This window comes from Syngnathoides biaculeatus, chromosome 11 (assembly GCF_019802595.1).
Source record: "Syngnathoides biaculeatus isolate LvHL_M chromosome 11, ASM1980259v1, whole genome shotgun sequence".
Lineage (NCBI taxonomy): Eukaryota > Metazoa > Chordata > Actinopteri > Syngnathiformes > Syngnathidae > Syngnathoides > Syngnathoides biaculeatus.
In genome coordinates this window covers 4,223,137-4,242,464 of record NC_084650.1, presented here as the reverse complement: position 1 = coordinate 4,242,464, position 19,328 = coordinate 4,223,137, and the positions used below count along the sequence as shown (strand labels likewise).

The 19,328-nt window shown below is 42.9% G+C and overlaps 1 long non-coding RNA gene across 1 annotated transcript in view; it reads right to left on the bottom strand.

The window, feature by feature from the left end:
* Positions 1 to 19,272, bottom strand: part of LOC133508670 (uncharacterized) — a 29,075-nt gene extending 9,803 nt beyond the window's left edge. Inside the window, exons 1-2 of the long non-coding RNA XR_009797117.1 lie at positions 19,158 to 19,272; positions 4,452 to 4,501 (exon numbers count right to left, since the gene is read on the bottom strand). This is a non-coding gene — a long non-coding RNA (uncharacterized LOC133508670). The remainder of the gene's footprint in view (positions 1 to 4,451; positions 4,502 to 19,157) is intronic.
* Positions 19,273 to 19,328: the final 56 nt, after the last annotated feature.

The window sequence follows — 19,328 nt, the reverse complement described above, 5'->3', positions numbered from 1 at the left end:
TGTGTGTGTGTGTGTGTGTGTGTGTGTGTGTGTGTGTGTGTGTGTGTGTGTGTGTGTGTGTGTGTGTGTGTGTGTGTGTGTGTGTGTGTGTGTGTGTGAGAACATCAGCACACAGGTGTGAGTCTCAAAGCAAAATGCTTCATTTGCTCCACCAATCAAGGGCGGGAGCTGACAGCACGACCAAATAAGGACATGCGATGTCCTGTAAACGGACTGGCGGCCCAGCACCGTTTAGATGGGTGTGGTCATGCGCTCCACTATGAGTCAAACTGCATATTTCTGCACAAACGGCCCCAAAACTAAGCATCGCAGCACTATTCATTGTTTCCTTGTTTCTTAACTCCAGTACATAAAAATGTGCTTTTAGACTGTCTTTTTTTTACATCCATATTTCCTATAAGCTTTGAGGACAACAATAAAATTGCTCGGTCAAAGAATTTTACTGCGGATACAGTGTTGAGTTTCCAACCAAAAAGGAAAGGAAAACGCATTACAACCGTACTAGCATGCTTGCCGAATGGGCAAATTTCACAAACATTCCTTCTATACTCCCCATGCAAAATGACTGCAGTGTACTGCTCTTGGAGGCTCACACAAACACAGGATGTGATGGCACATCCTCCTGCACTTTTAATACCTCTCCCACATGTTGACTTGAAGTTCAAATATTCGCTCTGTGCTCGGCGGGATTCAAGAGCAAACAAAAAGGGAATGTGATTTGCCATTAACAGTGGCTTCCTGAAATTGGAGAAGTGGGGGATAAGGAAGAAAAAAAAACAGGCCACCGTGAGAAAATTAAAGGTAAGGTCACGGTTTGCCTATACAGTGTTTAAAACTGGGCTAAGGTGCTTTATATGAGCTCTGCTTGCTTTTCTTTTAACTTAAAAGTAAAATAACCTAATTGCAGCTCTGTTTACCTTTTGGCTTTGATGTGGGTTATAAATAATCTAAAAAGAAAAATCCAGAAATCACAAAGTATGATTTCTTTAAATGATTTATTTGTGTGACACAGCTGTAAATAACTATTTTAACACCTGTTTATCTGCTAGAATTCTGACCTTCAATGACCTCTTTCTTTGCCTTTAAAAATCCACTTCCACTCCACGTATTATTTTAATCAGATGCACCTGTGTGAGGTCATTAGCTGCATAAAGACACATGTCCACCCCATGCAATCAGTAAGACTCAAACCTGTAACATGGCCAAGACCAAAGAGATGACCAAAGACACCAGAGACCAAATTGCACAACTCCACACAGCTGGAAAGGGCTACGGAGAAATTGCCAAGCAGCTAGGTGAAAAAAAAAGGTCCACTGTTGTGGCAATCATTAGAATATGGAAGAAGCTAAAAATGGTGGTCAATCTCAATCGGAGTGGAGCCCCATGCAAGATATCACCTTGTGGGGTCTCTATGATAATTAGAAAGGTGAGGAATCAGCCCAGGACTACACGACAGGACTTGGTTCATGACCTGAAAAGAACTGGGACCACCGTTTCTAAGGTGACTGTTGGTAATACACCAAGACATCATGGTTTGAAATCATGCTTGGCATTGAAGGTTCCCCTGCTTCAACCAACACATGTCAAGGCCTGTCTTAATTTTGCCAATTACTATTTGGATAATACAGAGGAGTCATGGGAGAAAGTTTTGTGGACAGATGAGACCAATATGAAACATTTCGGTCATAATTCCACTAACCATGTTTGGAGGAAGATGAATGATGAATACCATCCCTACTATGAAGCAAGGGGGTGGTAGCATCATGTTTTGGGGGTGTTTTTCTTTACATGGGACAGGAGGACTGCGCTGTATTAAGGAGAGGAAGACTGCAATCATGTATTTTAAAATTTTGGGGAACAATCTCTCTCCCTCAGTCAGAGCATTGAAGATGGGTCATGGCTGTGTCTTTCAACACAACCATGACCCAAAGCACACAGCCAGGAAAACCAAGGAGTGGCTCCGTAAGAAGCATAACAAGGTTCTGGCGTGGCCTAGCCAGTCTCCAGACCTAAACCCAATTGAAAGCCCAGAAACCTGTCTGATCTAGAGAACATCTGTGTGAAGGAGTGGGCCAAAATCCCTCCTGCAGTGTGTGCAAACCTGGTGAACAACTACAGGAAACATTTGACCTCTGTAATTGCAAACAAAGGCTACTGTACCAAATATTAACATTGGTATTCTCAAGTGTTCAAATACTTATTTGTAGCTGTATCACACAAATAAATTTTAAAAAATAATACATTGTGATTTCTGCATTTTTCTTTTTAGATTATCTCTCAGTGGACATGCACCTACGATGATTTCAGCCCTCTCCATGATTTCTAACTTGAGAACTTGTAATATAGCAGGGTGTTGAAAGACTTATTTTTTTCAATGTATGTGCATGAATGAGAGGGGTGGAGGGGGAAGAGTGATGCTCCAAGGATAAGAGATAGCGAGGGTGGATGACTTCAAATACCTGAGGTCAACAATCCAGAGCAATGGTGAGTGTGATAAGGATGTGAAGAAACGGGTACAAGCGGGGTGGAACAATTGGCAGAAGGTGTCTGGTGTTCTGTGTGACAGAAGAGTGTCCGCCAGGATGAAGGGCAAAATTTATAAAACAGTGGTGAGGCCGGCCATGATGTACTAGATACAGTAGCACTGAAGAGACAACAGGAAGCAGAACATGAGATAGCAGAAATGAAGATGCTGAGGTTCTTGCTTGGTGTGAACAGGTTGGATAGGATTAAAAATGAACTCATTAGAGGGACAGCCAAAGTTGGATGTTTTGGAGACAAGGTTAGAGAGAGCAGATTTCGATGGTTTGGACATGTTCAGAGGCGAGAGAGTGAGTATATTGGTAGAAGGGTGCTGAGGATGGAGCTGCCAGGCAAAAGATTGAGAGGAAAACCAAAGAGAAGTTTGATAGATGTTGTGAAAGGGAAGATATGAGGGCTGTTGGTGTTCGAGAGGAAGATGTAGGAGAAGGGTTTAGATGGAAAAAGATGACTCGCTGTGGGGACCTCTAATGCGACAAGCCTAAAGGAAAAGAAGAAGAAGGTAATGTGATCTGTTATGATTTTAAATGTGGTGAAGACAGTTGAACCATGACTGAGGAGCCTGAAGTAGCAGAGGCAAATCTTCAACAATCACAAGTGAAAGTTGCTCATCAACAGAATTCGGTGCCAAGCAATGTAAACAATAGTTTTCACACATTTACTAAACAACTGTGTCACCTTCTGAAAAATCATTTCATTAAAGTTAATGGGAATAAGTGGTGCTCTAGAGCATAGGATTTGCACTTTTGTGCAATAGAAAAGGTCATGTGAAACCAGATTTACAGGCACATCAATGTAAGAAGACAGGCAGATGAAGCGAAACAGCCATCGTGCTCGAATGCCATCCATCCATTTTCTTTACTGTGTCCCCTCGTGGGTGAGTTGGAGCCTATCCCACCTGTCTTTGGACAAGATGTGAGGTAAATATGGACTGGTTGCCAGTCATTGATAGGGCACATAAGGTATATGCAGAAAATTTCGAGTCTTCAATTACCTAACGTATTGGTTGCCAAACTTTTTTTGCAGTGCTCCCCTTTTTGTCAATGAAATTCCCCCCCGATTGCAAATTATCAGCACCAGCCCCACTTGCAAACATTATTCCTTGGGAATCAACAAAAAAATGAACAACATAGTGTAGGCCTCACAGTCTCAGGACCAGGATTCAAATCCTGTATGGAGTTTACATGTTCTCCCCATGTCTGTGTGGGATTTCTCCGGGCACTCTGTTTTCCACCCACATCCCCAAAACATGCATGAATTGGAAACTACATTTCTTGTAGGTGTGATTCTGAGTGTAAATGTTTGTTTCTCTCTATGTCCCCCGATTGGCTGACATCCAGTTTAACGTGTACCCTGTCTTCTGCCTGATGACAGCTGGGATTGGGTCCAGCACTCCTGTGACCCTCGTGAGGATAAGCAGCTCAGAAAATGGATGAATTGATGGAAGTCCCAGCATTGGCGGTAAGTTTCGACCAAGTCGCGTATAATGCTATGAATTAAAAATAGCATCCATTTTCCATACAGCTTATCTTTGCATCGGAGGATCACAGGCATGCCTATCGAAGCTGACTCTGGGCATAAGCCGGGGTAAACCCTCAACAGGTTACTGGCAAATACCAAAGCTAGAAATGAGCTTTTTGTATGTCGGTGTAGATTCTCAGTCATCCGTGTTATGGTCATTTCGAAAGGTTGAATTGAGGCAACTTTTGTTTGTTGATTTTTTTTTTTTTTTTTTTTTTTTCTTTCTACTTTCCCTAACAAATAGTCCTCCCGTGTGCTTGTATAGTAGTTACCAATATGTTCATGTTGTTTGAATTTTGCTACAATTATACTTAACGATGATTTCAAACTTATCATAATAGATACGGGTCATTTTCATATAATTTGATGAATAATGGGTGAAGACATACCCCATTGGTGTTGCTGGCAGTTCTTTTTGTCCAAAGGGTAGTCATTGTTTCTAAAAAAAAAAGAAATGTTCCAAATTAATATTTTCACACTTTTAATGCAAAAAAATCTTTACTATGTTTCCCAAAAAAGGGTGGAGCAGCTGTAAAGCGTTGGCCTCACAGTTCTGAGGACTCGGATTCAATCCCGTCTCTCCCTGTGTAGAGTTTGCACGTTCTCCCCGTGCCTGTGTGGGTTTTCTCTGAGGACTCCTGTTTCCTCCCACATTCACTAAAACATGCCTTAATTGGACACTCTATATTGCCCATAGGTGTGATTGTGAGTGCGACTGTTGTCTGTCTCTTTGTGCCCTGTGATTGACTGGCAACCAGTTCAGGGTGTACCCTGCCTCTGCCCACTGACAGCTGGGATAGGCTCCAGCACTCCCGCGGCCTTTGCGAGGATAAGTGGCTAAGAAAATGGATGGATGGATGGATGGATGGATCAGAATCAGCTTTAATGGCCAAGTGTGTAAAAACACACAAGGAATTTTTCTCCGGCAGTTGGTGGTGCCCTGGTACGGCATTCAGAACAAAGAACAAGGTACAACATAGCAACAAGAACAAAGAACAGGAGACCTTTCTGTTTATAGGAACTATTCTTTATAAAACGTGCAAGATGTAAAATCTTTTTTTTTTTTTTTTGTGTTAACGATGTCAATTGTGCAAAAGGAGCAGTTTAAAGTGACGAATCATGCGGTCTACAAAATATTTTAAAAAATGAGTGTGTGCGTATATACAGTATATATATGTATATATTACTAATGCTGATTTGACCAGCAGGATATTAAAGTGATAAAACGGATATGTGAGTGTCCTAACATGGCTCAAGGCAGAAAAATAGTAAGTTCACTGATCAAGAATTTAATTACTTAATTGCCAGAGAGAGAGAAAAAAATTTCAAATGCCTGCTACTTTTAACTTTCATTGATCTGTAGCACTTTCCCAACGGAAGTAGCTGGAAGAGCTGGTGGCCAGGATGTGGAGGGTCCAAAAGGATCCTGCCTGCTCTGGACCTAGTTCGCGTTGAGTGCAAGTCCTCGATGGTGGGTAGCATGGTGCCGACGATCCGTTCAGCAGTTTTGATTGCCCGTTGCAGTCAGAGTTTGTCCTTTTTTTGTGGCGGCCCCAAACCAGACTGTGATGGAGGTACACAGTACTGATTCGATGACCGTTGTGTAGAACTGTCTCATTAGCTCTCATGGCAGACCGTTGTTCCTCAGAAGCCACAAGAAGTACATCCTTTGCAGGGCTTTTTTGATGGAGTTGATGTCCGTCTCCTACTTCAGGTCCTCTGAGACTGTAATTCCCAAGAACTTGGAGGTCTCAATGGTTGACTGTCAGGTTCGACACCCAACCGCTGGACTGAATATGCAATTAAGTAGGGACAATGAAGAGGTATTTAATCGGCTTATGAGGAAAACTGGTTTGGCTGACCAGCTGCACCTCCAAACCACATTCTGAGTAAGCCAAACTGTTGTTCCTATTTTTATTGCTTTGTCAGGTTACATGGTTACACAATACAGATGGCTACACCCATCCCAACATCAACACAAAGGTTCATGTTTCTTCAAGGTTGGACAGTGTCTTGATAAACTCACGAGAGAAAACAGGGCATTGTTCAAAAACATGTTTATGGCGTTTTGGAGTATACGCATTTGGTGGTGGATGGGGAACATTGCCTCCCCGTGTTGAGGAGTATCTGCTTAAAGGTCAAGTGTCAGCCCTATAAACATTCTAAAATAGATATTGTAATGAAAAATACATATAACGTTATTCACTTAAATGTCTATACGAAAAAATAAATGTGAACAGAAAGCGTGTCATCCATGCGCTAAGTTGCTGAGGTGTCATTCTACGACATCGAAGTGGTCGCCATATTGGATACATCTTCTGTCCGTGACGTCACCCGGACATTCGCCAATGAAAACACGCTGTGCACCCTACTATAGGATACGAACACGCCCCTTCTGACATGGAAGCTCTTTTCGAAAAGGAGAACACCACACAACCGAGTGAAGTTACAGAGGCAATATTACCCTATTGTTTCAAGCCATATTCAGATGACATGCGATCAGGGCCAAACCGTCTCCTGTTCGACCCACTTCTACGGCGGTTGTTTATAGATGCCGCAGTACTTGATGAACAACACCTTCGAGCCGGGGCGCTTTACTGTGGGCACGCGGCTGAGTGAGGCATTTTTGGCTGGGTTCTTCAGAGCCGCGAAGTGCAGCCTTCGCTGGGGAAGCGACGCTGGCGAAGCGACGCAGCCGTCCAAGGCGCACATCGACATATTTCGTATGGGGTTAACCCTCTTTTGTTACGTTATGAGAGAATGATTACGTGGTCCGCCCCAAACTATTTTTTTAGTAGCTGTATACACACCTACCTGTCATTTGGAACCCACGAAGCTCTCGTCCTCTGCACCGGTGCAATCCAATTTTCACAACGAACCGGGTCTCTTGCAAATTTATGAAGGGTAAATCCATTCTCCCGAGTGTTCAAGCAATGTCCAGCAATGCAATAAACTGGCATTTTGGCTAACATGAAGGAACACTGAGCTACCTTCCCAGAGGTAAAACTAGTGGAAACAAACGAGTCCACTTGGGGGCGCTTCTGTCCTTTACGTCACTTCCTGCTTCTTCTCGAAAACAACTCCCTCGAGGGGATTTTCATGGCGGGAGTTACAAAAAGCTGTATACGTCAAAATCATGTTTTGTGGTGAAAAAACGCATGGGCTTGTATTGGCTGCCGTTTTTTCATTAACATACTAATACTCTTTTGCCTGGCAGCTCCATCTCAGCACCCTTTTACCAATATGCTCACTCTTTCACCTCTGGACATGTCCAAACCATCAAAGTCTGCTCTTGTCCTTGTCTCCAAAACATACATCTTTGGCTGTCCCTCTAATGAGCTCATTTCTAATCCTATCCAACCAGTTCACACCAAGCGAGAAACTCAGCATCTTCATTTCTGCGACCTCCAGTTCTGCTTCCTGTTGTTTCTTCAGTGCCACCGTCTCTAATCCGTACATCATGGCCAGCCTCACTACTGTTTATAAACTTTGCCCTTCATCCTAGCGGAGACGCTTCTGTCGCATAGAACACCAGACACCTTCCGCCAACTGTTCCACCCCGCTTGGACCCATTTCTTCACTTCTTTACCAAACTCTCCATTGCTCTGTATTGTTGACCCCAACTATTTGAAGTGATCCACCCTCGCTATCTCTTCTCCCTGGAGCTTCACTCCTACTCTGCCCCTCTCATTCACACACAAATATTCTGTTTTACTTCGACCAATCTTCATTCCTCTCCTTTCCAGTGTGCCCCTCCATCTTTCTTATTGTTCCTCCACCCGCTCCCTGCTTTCATAGCAGATCACAATATCATCTGCGAACATCATGGTCCAAGGGGATTCCAGTCTAACCTAGTCTGCCAACCTATCTATTACTACCGCAAACAGGAAGAGTCTCAGCGCGGATCCCTGATGCAGTACCACCTCCACCTTAAATTCTTCTGACACACCTACGGCACATCTCACCGCTGTTCTACTGCCCTCATACATGTCCTGTACTATTCTAACATATTTCTCTGCCACACCACACTTGCACATGCAGTACTGCATAGGCTTTCTCTAGGTCTACAAAAACACATTGTAGCTCCTTCTGACCTTCTCTGTACTTTTCCGTGAGCATCCTCAAGGCAAATCATATATCTGTGGTAGTCTTTCTAGGCATGAAACCATACCGTTGCTCCCAAATACTTGTGTCCCGAGTCTAGCCTCTCTGGTATTGAGTCAAGACGGCTCATTGGTTTCAGCTGCTGATTCGTTTTCTCAACAGTTTTTTGGTCAACTGTACCAAATTGATGATTTGTGCTGATATTTAACATGATGGATAATATTTTTTTCCCACAAAAATTCATTGCATTTATCATCTTTTAGGATTTCTGTAGCTCTCTGATCTCACCCCCGAGGGTGTCAGCTTGTCAACCCCAGAAAACAGAGTATGAGTATTGATGAGGTTCTTCTTGATGATGTCAGAAAAGTGTTGCAATCCTGCCCTGACTAAGTTTTAGTTAAAAATTACAAAGACTTGGTAGAGGTCATAGTCAATTTGGACTTTAGTTTTTCTCCTCTTGTCTTCTGCTTCCCTACACTTTGTTTTGTAGTTTTTGACCATCATTGTGCTCCTCCATGGTGTTTTAGGTCGTATCAAGATTGTCTGAGTTTTAATAAGAGTGAGAGCATTCATGACATTTGAGATTTTCCAGGTGAAATCCTCCAAAAGTTCATCAACTGTCTCAGCAATAGTTCGTGGCACAGCTACATCAACTTAGTTCATAGGAAATAAATCATGTATATGTACCAACATATAAAATGTGTTGTAAACATATATACAGTGAAGAAAGTAAGTATTTGAACACCCTGCTATATTGCAAGTTCTCCCAGGTTTCTGGGCTGTCGCTGAGAAACATGGAGTTTCAGCTCCCTCCAAAGATTTTCTATTTGGTTTAGGTTTGGAGACTGGCTCGGTCACACCAGAACCTTGATATGCTTCTTACAGAGCCACTCCTTGGTTTTCATGGCTGTGTGCTTCGGGTCATTGTCAAGTTGAAAGACCTAGCCACGACCCATCTTCAATGCTCCGACTGAGGGAAAGAGGATGTTCCCCAAAATCTCACAACTGGCCGTGGTCATCCTCTCCTTTATACAGTGCAGTTGTCCTGTCTGATGTGCAGAAAAACACCCCCAGAGCATGATGCTCCCACCCCCATGCTTCGCAGGAATGGAATGGAACTCATCACTTGTCTTCCTCCAAACACGGTTGGTGGAATTATGACCAAAAAGTTCAATTTTGGTCTCATTTGACCCAAAACCTTCTCCCATGACTCCTCTGTATCATCCAAATGGTCATTGGCAAACTTAAGACAGGGCTTGACATGTGTTGGTTTAAACAGGGAAACCTTCTGTGCCATGCATGATTTCAAACCATGACGTCTTAGTGTATTACCAAGAATCGCCTTGGAAACGGTGGTCCCAGCTCTTTTCAGGTCATTGACCAAGTCCTGTCCTGTAGTCCTGGGCTGATTCCTCACCTTTCTAAGGATCATTGAGACCCCACGAGGTGGTATCTTGCATGGGGCTCCACTCCGATTGAGATTGACCGTCATGTTGAGCTTCTTCCATTTTCTCATGATTGCTCCAACAGTGGACTTATTTTCACCAAGATGCTTGGGAATTTCTCCGTCGCCATTTCCAGCCATGTGGAGTTGTACAATCTTGTCTCTCGTGTCTGGACAGCTCTTTGGTCTTGTTCATGTTACAATTTTGAGTCTTCCTGATTGTATGGGGTGGACAGGTGTCTTTATGCAGCTCACGACCTCACACAGGTGTATCTGATTCAGGATAATACATGGAGTGGACGTAGACTTTTATAGGCGGACTAACAGGTCTTTGAGGGTCAGAATTCTAGCTGATCGACAGGTGTTCAAATGCTTATTTGCAGCTGTATCACGCAAATAAATCTTTAAAAAAATCATACACTTTGATTTCTGGATTTTTCTTATTGGATTATCTCTCTCACAGTGGACATGCACCTACGTTGAAAATCTCAGACCCCTCCATGATTTCTAAGTGGGACAACTTGCAATATAGCAGGGTGTTCAAATCAACTCAACTCATTTTCTTCACTGTGTGTGTGTGTGTGTGTGTGTATATAATATATATATATATATATATATATATAAAAACCCATTCATAAATATATATACACATCAGGGTTCGCACGCGGCCCTAAAAGTCCCTAAAACCCCTAAATTTTCGAAGGTGCATTTCGGGGACCCTAAAAGTACTTAAAAATCCGCGAAAACCGGTGAAGCCCCTAAAAAGGTCTTAAATTTAAAAAAAAATCAAAGGGAGGGCCTCTACCGCCAAAATTCTCCCTAAAAAAATGTTTTATTTAAAAAAAAAAAAATAGCGATCCATCTGGCATCCAAAACAGCCGGAAATTGTCAACGGAAGTCACCGTGTTCACAACTAGTTGCCATCTTGTTGTCGATATTCCACTGTTCGTTTCCATGAGTAGGCATTTCACTTCGTCTTCGTTACGACGTAGTGTAGTTCTTTCATCAATCCAACTTGTATCATGGGGAGGTGCATTTTTCAAGATGCTTGGGTTGAAAGTAAGGAGTTTGGGAGCTGGGTTCGTCGAGATCCAAAAGATCAGCACATGTTTTACTGCCATCTGTGCAAGCAGAGTTACCAGCTTGGAAAGATGGGCGTCAAAACGCTGGAGTGGCACCGGAAAAACAGGAGACATGCTGATTTGGCGAAGACTCTCTCATCTTCCGTTAGTATGAATATGTTTCTGTCAAAATATCAAGATAGTGAAGTATCAACTTCAGGCAGTGGTACCGGCTGTGCATGCGCAACTACAGTTGTCCAGTCATCGACGACTTCAACCAGCCAGAGTCAGGCTTTATGAACGTAGTTAAATACACAAAAACTGAGATTGTGTGGAATTTAAAAATGATCTGCAGCCATTACAGTTACAAATCTTGTGAAAATAATTCAAAAGTGTTTGCTAAAAATTACCACTGTGGGGAAAGGAAGACTTCGTACCTGGCTACATTTGGCATCGCTGCCCAATTTTTATCTCTACTGAGGCAGAAAGTGAACGCTGAATCAGAGTATGTCCTCCTCTTTGATGAGTCTCTAAATCATGAGATGCAAGAGAAGCAGCTGGACATTCCTGTGCGATTGTGGATTGATGACCGGGTCCGCACTTGCTACCTCACCTCTGAATTCCTGGGACATTCAGCAGCAACTGATCTTCAGGAGCGTCTGGACCCTATCGTGTGTGACTTTGGTCACCAAAACCTGCCTTAGCTCTCAATGGATGGCCCCAACATTAATTGGAAGCTGTACAACTCAATTCAAGAACAAATAGAAAAGATGACCAACCGCTGTATGCTGCAGACTGGAAGCTGCAGTCTACACATCCATAACGCATTTCGAATCGGTTGCGAGGCAGCTGGATGGGGGTTGGAAGATTTTCTGTCCAGCCTCTACAACTTGTTTCGCGATGCACCTGCCAGGCGCGAGGACTTTAATCAAGTCACTGGATCCAACACTCTCCCTCTCATGTTCTGCAAGCACAGATGGCTTGAAAACATTCATGTGGCAGAGAGAGCCATCACCCTGATCCCACACGTGCGAGATTATTGCGAGGCGGCAAGGACGAAGAAGGTGACCTGCCAACCAACAGGTCCTTCACTGTTGTTTAGAAAGCAGCACAGGACCCCATCTTTGTTGCCAAGCTTCACTTCTTTCTCATGTGTGCCGCTGGTGGAAGCATTCCTGAAATTGTACCAGACTGACAAGCCTATGCTTCCCTTCATCGCAAAGGACATGGGCACCCTCATCAAGACTCTGATGGAAAAGTTCATCAAGCCTGAAGTCCTTAAAGAAAAGGCAGCCTCCCTCACCAGCCTTCTCAAGATTAATGTGGGTGACAAGTCACACTGGGTGGATTTATCGAAAGTAGGCATAGGCTTTGCTGCTGAGAGACTGCTTCTGAAATCTGCCATTGCAACCATCATATACAGTTTAGTCCGCCTACTAAGCTGGATGGACCCTCGGCAGATTGCCATGAAAGATGAAAAGGAGAACAACAACAAAAAACTCCAAAAAACTTAACTTAAACATCATGGTGGATCACAGAAGGGTGGAGGAAAGCAAATGCGACAGGATTCTGTTCCAGCATTCCAGACTGAGTGAAAAGATCCAAGAAGATGAGGAGATCAGGGTCTCTTTCTCTGACTTCAACATCTCTAAGGACAGGGTGGACACGCTCTTCCACTCCACTCTGCATCAGCAGGAAAGCCAGCAGTTGCAGGAGCTATGGGGCGCCATAAACCAGGTGCTGCTACTGTTCTGTGGACAGGCATCTGTGGAAAGAGGCTTCTCCACAAACTAGGAGGTCACCGAGGACAACCTAAGCAAGGAGTCATTGATTGCTCGGAGGCAAAGAGTGGAGGTGGTCCAGCAATATGGAGGGCCTGACATGGTGCCTCTCACGAGGGAGCTGTTGGTCGCTGCATCTTCTGCCAGAAGTATTTACGTCTAGTAAATAACCCTTTTCCTTCCAGAGGAGGAAAAGAAGAAGAAGGATGCATCAAAACAGGCAGAGAAGAGGAAGGCAGCTAAGGCAGAGATAGACAGCCTCAAAGCCAAAAAAGCCAGAATAGAGACTGACATATCTACGCTTATTGAGAAGGCTGACAGGCTGTGTGAGGAGGCAGAAGAAAAGAGGAATCTGAGGTTTATAACCGAAGCCAATGCACTCAGAGGCAGAGCAAAGGACAAGAGAGCCACTTTGGCACCTCTGCAGCAACAAATAGAGGAGGCACTGGGTAGGCTCAAGGAGCCAGAATAGGGGTGCTGAGACAGACATCAGTAGAAGACATTTGTGTATATAGTTGCAATTGTAGTTAGAATCTGTTTTTCTGTAGACTGTTATGTGAAGTAATTATGTGAAGACATTGACAATGGTCATATCAATGAGGACTACCACAAGGGGCGTACTGGAACCTTTGATGAACCAAGAACAGCCGATGGCACCATTGGGTCAGTCTTTTTTCCTTACTCTTGATTTCCCACGATGGCCCTAAATTTTTCATGTCGGCCGTAAAAAATTTCCGTGTCACCCCCTAAGAATGCCCCTAAAAAGCCCTTAAATTTTTTGGTCAGACTGAGTATGCACCCTGCGTCCTAAACTATTTAGAACATAACTTTTCTTAACAGACACAACAGTTGTGTAAACTTTTAGAAGAATCCGCAATTCAAAGAATGGACAAAAATGGTCATATCTTTTTTGTCAATTGATAGAATTTCAATATACTTACACATGACAAGGTCAATGTGACCTTCTTTTTCCATAAACCGTCCCCTTATTATGGTGGAGAGGTTTGTTTGTCCCAATAATCCTCGGAGCTAAGTTGTCTGGGGTTTCACACCCCTGGCAGGATCACCCACAGCAAAAAGGTCGTTGATGAGGGACCAGACAAAGTACAACACCATAAACCCCTATGACGAAGATAAATATTAGATCAAGGTTTCCCTTGCCCAGATGCAGGTCACCAGGCTCCTCCTCTGGAGCCACGCCTGGAAGTGTGGCTTGAAGGCAAGCGCCTGGTGGCCAGGCCTGCACCCGTGGTGGTCAGTCAGGCACAGCACGAAAAGGTAACATAGGTCCCCTTACCCATGGGCTCCCCACTTGTAGGAGGGGCCATAATGGTCAGGTGCAGTGTAAACGGGGTGTTGGCCAAAGGCAGGGACCTTGGCGATTCGATCCCCAGCTACAGAAGCTAGCTCGAGGGACATGGAACGTCACCTCTCTGGCAGGGAAGGAGCCCGAGCTGGTGTGTGACTGTCAAGAAGTTCCGATCAGATATAGTCAGCCCATGTCCTTTGGGTTTAGGGTTCAGTGGACAAGAGGGTAGCCTTCCTCCACCTTCGGGAGAGGGGACGGGCTTTTACTGTTCTTTGTGCCTTTGCAACAAATAACAATTCAGATTACCTACCCTATTTGAAGTGTTTAGTACGGAGTGCTGGAGAGCGCTCCTGTTGCGGCAGGCCAATATGTATCATGATGGTCTGTTGGGAATGGCTAGCAGAATCCCCTGTCAGAAAGAGTTTTAACTAAAACTTGTGAAAGAACTTTGCTCACGTTCCTGGGGATGCGGGGGACACTGACTCTGAGTTGACCGTGTTCCAAGCCTCCATTGCTGAGGCGGCAGACCGAAGTTGTGGCCGTATGATGGTCAGTGCCTCTTGCGGAGCCAATCCCTGAATCTGTTGGTGGACACCAACGGTGAGGGATGCCATCAAGATGAAGAAGTCGTCCTATCGGGCATTTTTTTTAGACAATAAGTGAAAACAGTGATAGTGACACATTTTAATGGGTTTGTTATTTTTTTAAATTGATTGTTGAAATGCCTCCTTGGGGAAAGAAGCCACATTGTCCTCCATGAAGCCACATGTTGCACATATTCAACGCGTCAATTTTGTATGGATTGCATCAGAAATGCCTCTGTAAAATGTTTGAAAATAGTTGCCAAGCGTTTCTCTACGCTGCATGGTGACACTGTGTGATAGAGGCAGACTTTGATGTGCACTTGTAGCTGTCATAGCGGACTTTATCAGGCTTTAAAGTTTGTCAAAAGATTTATGAAGAATTACATTAAACAGGCGTTTGATTTTGTAACATCAAAGGCTTTTGTCTGGGCATTGGGCTCGGCTGACTCAAGACTTTGATGCGTATGTGCTTACTGTCATCACAGTGGACAGGATCTCCCAATAAAAAGTTAAATGTCGCAAAACTACCATCAATCGTTGCTAAAATACATTGCTTACTGCAACAAAACTACCATGAATCATCACCAATATGTATGTGGGCTGCTATATTGACAGGATACTCATGCCTCTCAAAACATCAAAACAATTAGCTTGATATTTTTGTTTTTATGAACATTTAACTATTCATCTCAGAGCATTGGTTTGGTAAACCAGGGGTCGTGAGTTCGTATCTCACTGGGGCCTCTACTCCCCAAAAGGGGTTGCGTCAGGAAGGTCATCGAGCGTAAAAACTGTGCCAAACAAATATGAGCGTTCATCTGAGATGTCACGCTGTGGCCACCCCAAACGGGACAAGCCAACCTTTCTCCACAGACACTGATCTGCGAAACAGGAACATTCTTTCCTTTCATCAAATCTATCATGTTTGAGCTATCATTCTAACATTTTCAAAGGTGGAAGGGGACATAAGTAGAAGTGGCAATCTTCAGCTCCGCAGCCCTGAGCAACAGTTGCCATGCACCATAATCTTCCGAAATCGCTAGTGAACGATACACGTTTGAAGTGGATTCTCTATCACGTATTCTGGATAACATTGCGGTATGTTTTTTGCCAAACGCGTCAGACTTGTCCAAGAGGGTTCTACAGAGAGGTCTCAACTATTTCACACAAGGATATGTTCATGGAATTAAGATTTTGGACAAAGCAGGACGCAATGTGAGGGTTACAGCAAAACATGGCGATCGATGCAAAAAAGTTTGACGCCTCACAAACTTCATATTGAAATCCAACACGATAAAATAGTGGAATCGTACTGCACATGTAAAGCAGGGTGACTACTTTTTGCTTGGAAAGATCATGAGTAATATTGTAGTCTTTATAAGTGAGTTTGATTCGATTTTCTACAAGTGCGTTTAAACAACAGTGATTAACTCAGTCAGTACCGTAGTCACCAGATGAAAAAGTTTGACTTGACTCGTAATCAAACCCAGTGCTCTGTCTTAAAAGTCTGATATGATACAAATGGGGAAATAGACATTTCTATTGCATGACATTGTGCATTTACGTATCATGAACCCGACTCGTCGGCATAAAACATTACACGCGTCATTCAACAAGTCAGTGATACGCTAACAAAGGTAAAGTTGTTCTCCTGCAATATATAAAGCACCGATAATAATGAAATTACTCAGAGAAAATACTTCTGTCACTTCCCTTCGAACATACAGCCATATGTTTGTTGCTATTTTTCACACTGAGTTTTACGTGAGGTCTTTCGCAAGCTTTAATCCATCGGAGACACTTCGCCAACTATGTTTTAGGATTTGGAAAATTAATCAACTGGGCCCCTAGCAAGATATCTTTCGTCAGAATTGCACGTTCCCCAAGTGCATCTGAGGACCATTTTCTTCGTAACATTAACTTTTCCAAGCACATGCTACTGACAATGCGGCTATCTGATTGGCTGTTACTTTACGAGTGATTGACATGTTGGAAAGGTCCATTCGCTGTCTGAAATTCACCGTCTAACAACCAGCCAAACCAGATATGCTTTCTCAGTCACATGACATCAGGGTTAATCACATACATCACATACTAAGAAAGCATAACAGGATTAGCTGGGTTAAGAAGGCAGAGTTACTTCAAGTCAGAACCCAACACTCAGCCAATCCAGTTACGCTTTCTTCGTATGTGACATCATGTGACTAAGAAAGCGTAACTGGATTGGCTGGTTGTTAGACGGTGAATTTCAGACTGCGAATTGTTGCCAATTGAATTTCAGACAGCGAATTGTAGCCAGTTGAATACTTCCATAACATCCTCGTAAAATGAACATTGCAAAAACAGGTGTTACCCTCATTAAATACTCTAAATTGATCATAGATGTGTAAGTAAATGGTTCTTTGTGTATATGTGGTCTGCTTTTCATCGGAAGTCATCTGTGCTCCAACTCACCTCCGACCCTAACGAAGACAAGGTCAATAGAAAATAAATGAATGACTAGAACTGTCAACCACTCAAAAGGTATGAAGAGGCACAAATGAATGCTTTATGCTATGTACTGTGTTAACTTCGTGAGCAATGAGACAATTTAAAAACCTCAAGAGTGCAGTGAACAAGTCAGTGCAAGACATCACTATTAAACTGCACTGGACTTAAAAAAAAATCTTTTCGCAATAACTCCTTCTCGCAAGTCTTTAGTGGGAATCTGTCACAGAGGAGGAATTTATTCTGACAAGATTCAGCATATCACCATGGGGTGAGATGTGGGGGGAGGAGCTACAACAAGGAGGGGGGGGCGAATTGCTTGAAAAGGTATGAGGAGCCTAGGGATGAGGAATTTGTGCAAGTAGAGACTAGTGGAAGCAACACAGGGACTTTGCAAAACCATATTACAGTCACAGAATATTTACAGAATGTTTACTAAGTCATAGCATAACTATCTTGCAAACTGCATGTAGTTTTCCTGTGTGCTAACTGTTCATCCCGTCAGAAGTAGAGCAGTGAGGCAAATACTTCATATTTGCTTGTAAAATGTAGCTTGTGAAAATGCTTCTTTAAAAGTTATGTAATTCGCACATCATCTTGGGGTTTAAGCGAGGTAGACACACATATGCACACAACACTTTTTAACACCATAAACCATTTTTTTCTAACTCTGATGAGAACAAATAAGTTGGGCCTTCAGGCCTTGGATATGGAATATCTTGCTTCTCCACATTTGTTGTATCATTGTCATAATGCTTCATCATTCACATCTCTTTCCTCCATGATCCAGCCATACCTGCTTTTTTTTCCATCTTAGACGACCCCAAGATCTCAATCAAGATTTCAACTGCAGTTGGCTTTACTGTACCTTTCTGTTGCTGATCATTAAAAAAAAATGTAGCACCCTACTCTGACAAAGAGTAGAAAGTATGGCTGATGCTGAACTCAAAGTTGTGATTATATGAGAATCAGGTTGAATTCTCTTCGGTGAAATTAATCATTTCACCAGATAAATATTCAAGATCAAAATGTTTTTTTTTTCTGTAATGCATCCATTGTAAGTTTTGAAGAATTTGTGGGTGATATTTTAAAGCTATAAAGCCCTATTAAAGTCACATTTTTTTAACCATTAGAATTTTCCCAACATAAATTTGTGTATTTTTGAGAAAATATTCTGATATTTTCAAGATAAAATAAATCTTATAATTCTGTTAAAGTAATAATTTTATAAGAATAAATTTGCATTTTTTTAAATAAAAAGTTGCATGATTTCACAATTTAAATGGTCTTATGACAGTCAATTTGTATATTTTTGAGAATTGTTTTTATATAATTTCAAGATATAAAGTGATAAAGATTTCATATTTTTAAGATTAAAAGTCTTAAATAGCTCTATAATATTAAAACTATTTCATCCACCCATCCATTTTCTTCACCGCTTATCCTCACGAGGGTCGCGGGGAGTGGTAGAGACTATACCAGCTATCAACGGGCAGGAGGCGGGGTACACCCTGAACTGGTTGCCAGCCAATCGCAAGGCACATAGAAACAAACACCCATTCGCACTCACAATCACAGCTAGGGGAAATTTAGAGTGTCCAATTAATGTTGCATGTTTTTGGGATGTGGGAGGAAAGCGGAATGCCCGGAGAAGACCCACGTAGACATGGGGAGAACATGCAAACTCCACACAGGTGGGTCCGTGATGTATAGAATTTGATACAAATATATGATATGGGATAGGCTCAAGCACTCCCACGACCCTTGGAAAATGGCTTGGAAAATGATGGATATATGTAAACACAAGCAAAGACAAATAATCATGTATTGTAATCATTGGTGGCTCTGTGGTGACTTTGGAGATGTTTGAAGTCCAGTGTGTTGCTTTCAATGTTGATAGACTTCAGTGGCATAAAAGTCTTGTCCTGGAGACGAACACATTTTGGTTGACAAACGGCTGGCGCCCCTTCAACAGCCGTTGCGCATCGATTCCACCAATGCCACCCTCAAATGCGTTCAGGGGGCATAGTCATCGCCAACATCAAGGAAGCCTTGCACGTCACTGGTACGTAATTATGTGTCATTGTGTTTGAAAATTTCTGGATAAAAATTATGGCAGAGCCGTACCAGAGGTATCGGTGGTCAGTATACAACAGTTAGTACTTGTACTTGTCTGGGGGGAAAAAAATCATCCCAAGTCCATCCATCCAATTTTTGAACCGCTTGTCCTCAAAAATAAAATTATATCAGTATTGTACATGGTGACTGATTGGGTAGCACAACCACCTCACAGTACTGAAGATCGGGGTTTGAATCTGGCCTTACCTGTGTGGAGTTTGGATATTCTCCCCGTGTTTCTCCCACGTCCCCGAAACATGCGTGGTAGGTTAATTGAAGACTCCAAATTGCCAGTAGGTGTAAATGTGAGGGCGAATGGTTGGTTTTGATTGGCTGGTGACCAGTACAGATGGTAATAATTATTATTATCATGAGATA